This window comes from Phascolarctos cinereus, unplaced genomic scaffold, assembly GCF_003287225.1.
Source record: "Phascolarctos cinereus isolate Bilbo 61053 unplaced genomic scaffold, phaCin_HiC Scaffold_1;HRSCAF=81, whole genome shotgun sequence".
Classification (NCBI taxonomy): Eukaryota; Metazoa; Chordata; class Mammalia; order Diprotodontia; family Phascolarctidae; genus Phascolarctos; species Phascolarctos cinereus.
The window spans coordinates 32,053,802-32,060,386 of NW_027555514.1; the positions used below are offsets into that span (position 1 = coordinate 32,053,802).

The 6,585-nt window shown below is 37.3% G+C and overlaps 1 pseudogene; it reads left to right on the plus strand.

Annotated features, from left to right (window-relative positions):
* Positions 1 to 1,721: 1,721 nt before the first annotated feature.
* LOC110197311 (eukaryotic peptide chain release factor subunit 1-like) lies at positions 1,722 to 3,358 on the plus strand (annotated as a pseudogene).
* The last annotated feature ends 3,227 nt before the right edge of the window (positions 3,359 to 6,585 follow it).

Genomic DNA, 6,585 nt, shown 5'->3' on the forward strand with positions numbered 1-6,585 from the left:
TTGAGTTTTTTTTTTTTTGCCTTTGCCCAGCTGTAAGAAGCCTTGAACAGTCTTTGTAGCCTCTTACCCTGCCAATTTCCCTCATATCCTTGACTACTCTTCCTCTTTAGGTTCCCATGGCACCATTCTCCCCTTGTTCTCCTCCTTCTGTCTTTGAATCATTTGCTGAATCTTCATCCAGGTTACACCCACTACTGGTAGCTGTCCACCTTCTCTGGTTCTTCTGTATTGTTTCACTTACTGATCTCATCAGCTCCCATGTATTCAATTATCATCTCTACACTAGTCCTTCTCAAATCTACTTATTCAGCTGTAACCTTTCTTTTTATACCCACTCTCTCATTTCCAACTGCCTGCTGGATATTTCAAACTATATATCTCATGACATATTTAACTCATTATTTCCAAAACTGAACTCATTATCTTTGCCCTCAAACCCTCCCCACTTTCTAATTTCCCTATTACTATTGAGGGTAGCATCATCCTCCCAGTCATAGTTTTATAAACAAGGTTTCATCATGGACTACTCAGTACCATTCCCCTGCAACCTTATCCAAGATGTTGCCAAGTCCTATTGATTTTTCCTTTACAATATTTCTCATATGGGTCCTGTTTTTTATTCTGACACTGTTACCCACCTGGTATAGGCCCTCATCCCCTCAAACCTAAATTATTATAAGAATTTGCTGGTTTGTCTTCCTGAATCCAATGCATACTTGACTCTCTGCACACCAGTCAATACTACATTCAGCTGTCAATATTATCTTCCTAAAACACAAGTCTGTTCATATCATCCTTAATGCTATAAACTCCAGTAACTCCTTATCACCTCTGTGACCAGATAAAAAATCCTGTTTGGCTTTTAAAGTTCTTAGTAACCTCACCTCTTCCCTCCCTTTTTAGGCTTCTTATGCCTTATTCACCTTTACTTATTCTCTGATCCAGTAACACTGGCCTGCCTTCTCTTCCTTGCACAAGAGATTCTATCTCCTGACAGGTGTTTTCATTGGCTGTTTCTTTCATGCTCTCCCGCTTCCGCTCCATGCCAGGAATTCCCTCTTTGCTACCAGATTTTCTTGGGCTTCTTAAAGCCTTGGCTAAAATAATACTTTTAGGGGCAGGTAGGTGGCACAGTAGATGATCCTGAAGTCAGGAGGACCTGAGTTCAAATCCAGCCTCTGACCAAATACTTGACCCTTACTAGTTGTATGGCCCTGACAAGTCACTTAAGGCTTTTTGTTCCTCCTCTGTAAAATGAGCTGGAGAAGAAAATGGCTAATCACTATCGTATCTTTGCCAATAAAATGACAAATGGGATCAAAAGAGTTGGACGTAATTGAAAATGGATGAACAATATCAAGAGTAGGAAATGACTGAATAACAATAATAATAACAAACTTGCCTAGTCTTAAATTCCCTGGTGATCAGTTTCTTACTCCATAGGGTAAGAATATTGCAGTTAGAGGGTTTTGAGGCTTGCTTCCAATTCTACATCTTTGATCCTATTATACAATTTAGGTTCAAATCACACTCAGAGCCTTAGTAGCTATATAACCTGGGGCAACTTCCTGCAACTCTCTTAGCCAGATTACAACACACGCAGCTCCCAAGAGAGAGGGAGCCAAGCTCTAAGAGAGGGAGCCACGCTCTAAGCCAAAGCCCCCGCAGCCGAGGAGCACTGTGACCCGGGGATGGGTCCTTAACAAGGAGGAGGCGAGAAGATGGCTGATGATCCCAGCGCTGGCAGCAGGAATGAAGAGATCTGGAAGATCAAGAGAGTCATCAAGAGCCTGGAAGCAGCCCACAGCGATGGCATCATTGCATACTATTGATCATTCCGCCAAAAGACCCGATTTCAATAACACAAAACCACCAAGGCAAAGGACAGCCAAAGCATGCCTCCAGCTGCATGCAGACTCCATCACTCCTTCTCTGGGTGTGGATAACAATTTCCACTGTGAGTCTTTTGGAATTATCTCAGTTATTTTGTTTTATTGCTTCATTCTCATAATTCCTCCCATTAGTTCTAATTGTTCTTTACATCATGACTCATGGGAAAATACGTTTAATATGAATGTATAAGTAGAGCCTGTATCAGATTACACCCTGGGGGGGGGGCAGAAGAATGGGAAGGGAAGAAAATTTGAAACTCAAAATATTATGGAAGTGAATGTTGAAAACTAAAAATAAATTAATTAATTATCAAAAAAAATTGGCAAAAAAGACCAGATTTCACAAGTGGCCAAAATGCCAGCTGATGAGTTTTGAACTGCATCCACTATAAAATCTCATGGAAACCACCTTTCAGTTTGGGAAACCTTTCACCAAAGATTCAGAATTTATAATAATGTGCCACCAAATGGTCTGGTTGTTTACTGTGGAACACCCATGAGGGAAGAAGGAAAGGAAAAGAAACTCAATATTGATTTTGAACCTGACAAACCAATCAAACGTCATTGTATCTATATGATAACAAATTACAAATAGAAACTGTTACAATGATGATGGGAAGTTTAGCTTTATTGTAGATTAGAGTGCTATACTCTTTGACACTATGCAAGGCAACACAAAAAAGAAGTCCTGCACAAATTCACTGTGGATATCCCAAAGAAACACTGTAAGGACATCAGTCTGCCTTGTATTTTGCCTGTTTACAAATAGAAAAATGACTCAACTATGTACGGAAGGCAGCTGAGACTGCTGTGTAGCGGTTTATTTCTGGGGACAAAGTGAATGTCGCTGGTCTCATTTTAGCTGGATCAGATGAGTTCAAAACTTAGCAAAGTCAGTCTGACATGTTGATCAGCAATTGCAATCACAAGTTTTAAAATTAGTAGATATCTCCTATGGTGGGGAAAATGGATTCAATCAGGCAATTGTGGTGTCTACTGAACTTTTCTCTAATGTGAAATTCATTCAAGAGAAAGAACTAATAGGATGATGCTTCGATGAAATTAGTCGAGACACTGGGAATTTCTGTTTTGGAGTTAAAGATGTACTAAAGGCTTTGGAAATGGAAACTGGAGAGATCCTGATTATGTATGAAAATCAAGATCTAATGAGATATGCTCTTCATTGTCAAGGCACAGAAGAATAAAATATCCTGTATTTAATTTCAGAGAAAGAGAAGGATAAATCTCACAAAGAGACAGGACAGGAACATGAAATGATAGAGAGTATACCACTACTCAAATGATTTGGAGCAAAGTTGGATATTTTTACAGATAAGTCACAGGAAGGATCCAAGTTGGTGAAAAGATTTGGTAGAATCAGAGGTATCTTGCAGTACTGAGTTGTTTACCAGGAAATGGTATGCTAAGGGGGAGAGGTTGAATATTTTGACCTTGGTGACTACTAAGTAGTCTTCCTGGGTCCAGCAAAATGTGCCTTACCCTCAAACATCCAACCCGAGGAGCAAATGTGGTAGAAACAAAACAGGTCCCTCCCTTATGATTGAGACATTTCCAAAACTTGATCCATGACCACTGAATATCAACAACAAAACCAAAACAAACAATGAAACAAACAAACAAATAGACAGACCCTGTCATTCTGCCAGTGCGCAACAAACTACTAAGGTTCTAAATGGTACTTTGGTCTAATTTTTAAAAAGAATCACAGTTTTTACTTTTACTCAAGGGTGAAATTGGTTGCTCTCATATCTTATGAAAAATATTTCTTTTTGTTTCATATATAGAAAAAAAATATTTTAACTGCTGTAAGCCTCCAAAATTTAATAGAAGTCAGATCATACTGACTTAGGATTCACTGCATCACTGGACTGTTTATTCACATCCATTATGAAAAAGCATTTGTGTCCAAGTTTCAGGAGCTCTCATCACTGTTTTCTGTAAGTAGGGTGCCCAGGATCTGAGCCTGCTAGAAATTGGGCATAGGAGAGGGCACTGGACAGGGGCTAGTAATGGACTGCTTATGCTGAGATTGTGAGAGATAAAATATGCAACTTAAATGAGAAAAAAACCCCTCAGCCTCAATTTCCTTATCTGTGAAATGGGGCTGATAATAGCACCTGACTTACAGGGACATTGTGAAATATTATATATAAGATGCTTTGTAAATCTTAAAGTTCTATGAAAATGGAAGTTATTGGTAGCATTATAAATATAATAATATGTGTTTAAATGGGAAATTTTAAGCATGAATCTTCATATTACACCCCAAGCTTATATATGTATACAAATGTATAAATTATATATTTCAAGTTTATATTTTTTTATAATCCATACACTATAATGTTCTTCTTCCTTCTTACCTTTTTTCCTTTGCTTTTATTTCTGGCTTTCTTATTTTATTTTCTCTTTAGTAACAAGATAAAATATTCATTCAGGCTGGAACTACCAACATGACAACATGATACAATATAAATTGATACCTTTCATTATAATCTACTGTTTTAAGAAATGTTCACAATTTAAACAATTATGTTTCTTGATTTTTTGCCAATTAAGTTTGTCTCTCTGAGAACTGAATTTGAATGCAATAGCTTAATGTCCTCTTATAGTACCATCTCTTGGCAGGCACACCATCAAATGAGAAAAGGCTTATCTATCTATGACCTACGTATGTATGTATCTATCAGCCTATCTATTTTTCTTTTCTTTAAGATTAATAAGTACAGATAAAACAAAAGGTAGTGTCAAATCAAAATCCGAGAAGGCATGTGAGAATCTTTACACGTGAAATACATTAAAGAAATTGTTTTAAAAATTTTACTTAATAACCCTTGAAGTCAACATGGTATATTGGAGAGATATAATAGAAAATGTTAAATATACCCCAGAGAAAATTAAAATTAGAAGCAAATGGTAGCCAACAGCTATTATACTCTGATTAGTCAGACAGTTATAATGAACCTGTTCACTGAAATGCTGGAGCTGGTGTCAAAAAAAAAAAATTAAGAGTGACTTAAGATGTTTCTCCTGTCCGACTAGAGTGCCTTTATGCAGCTTTTCCTGGGCAAACCCAAATTCCCTTGAGGATTAGAATTATATTAGCTAAATGCCTAACAGCTGTCTCACAAGCATGAGACTAGATCAAGCAAGTGAGCTGCAAATCTGGCCAGGCAGCATGAAAGGCCCCATAATGCAAACTGATTACTTTAGGACTTGCATTAATGTGGCCAGGAATAAAAATAACCCGCTGACAAACCCTTGCCTCATTTTCATGAAGGCTGATGAGAACATTTTAGCAGCTGGATCATGAGGCTGTGTGGAGCCTGGGGAGAATGAATAGTGCGAACAACAAGAGTAACTGAAGGGGACCCCAGAATGACTGATCCCTAAGAAGTGCGAGTCCTTTTCTGTTTCTTGAAAGCTAAGCATTTGTGGCTTCATCTGACATTTATCAGAAGCACTTCATGGAATGGCAATCTTATTTGAATGAAAAATCACAAAACTGAAAACAACAGGCAAATTTACATTTTAATAAAGATAAGGTTTATGATGTGGAGACTTTCCAGGGTAACACAGCCTTGTCAAAATGTCTCTCTTATCTACTTTCCTGACCTGTGAGGGAGGAGTTTCATTTTTGCTATTTCAATGTAAAAGCCATTGAATGAATAAGAGTATGCCATTTGGATCTTCAGGTTAATGACTTTCTTCTCAAATCAGATTTGGGAGCTTGATGGTCTAAACATGCAGAATGAGGCACAATTTTGAACATGGCCAATATAGAAATCTGTTTAGCTTAAATATACATATTTATTGTGAGGTGATTGTTTACCTTTACGCCAAAGGTAAAAGAAGATGGGAAGAAGAAAAACTAAATGCTTGATAATTGAAAAAAAATCATTTAAAAACTCTGGGGCATATTGTTAACATGTATTTGAAGTAATCAAGCATTGATAACACAGCAGTTCTAGGAGACAGTGTAAAGAAAGGCAAAGAGTTCTAGATTTGGAATCTGAGGACTTGAATTTGAATCCCAACTCTAGGAATGACCTTGGACATATCATTTACTACCTGGGCCTCAATTTCCTCACCTGAAAATTGAGTCACTATAATCAAATTCTGAGATCCCTTCTAACTCTATTTCCTATGATCCTTTAACCAGCAAATACTCTCAAATAATTTTTGGGTGTAGAAGGAAAGATAGACAGACAGACAGATAGATAGAAAGATAGATAGATAGATATGTGTGGTTGTACATTTGTAGGTATGTGGGTATGCACAAATAATAGCTAGCTTCAGCTTAAACTGCTTAAAGTTTGCAAAGTGTTTAACAAATAGTGTGTTATTTTATCTTCTCAACACCCCTGAGTTTTAGGTGCTATTCTTATCCCTATTTTACAGATCAGGAAACTAAGACAGACGTTGTGACTTTCCCAGGGCACATAGCTAGGAAGTATCAAAGACAGCTATTACATGTCAAGTTCATAACTTAGAACCAGGTCTTCATGACTCTGAGTTCATCTTTCTCCCCATAATGTCACATTATAATTAATTTAGTTAGTTATAATACTAGCAAATCAGATACATTTTTTATCTTGTTTATCCTTCCTCACCCCTTTCCACCCACTAGTCAGGCTTTTATTAAAGACTTCAATGAATTTCATAAATCCTAGTC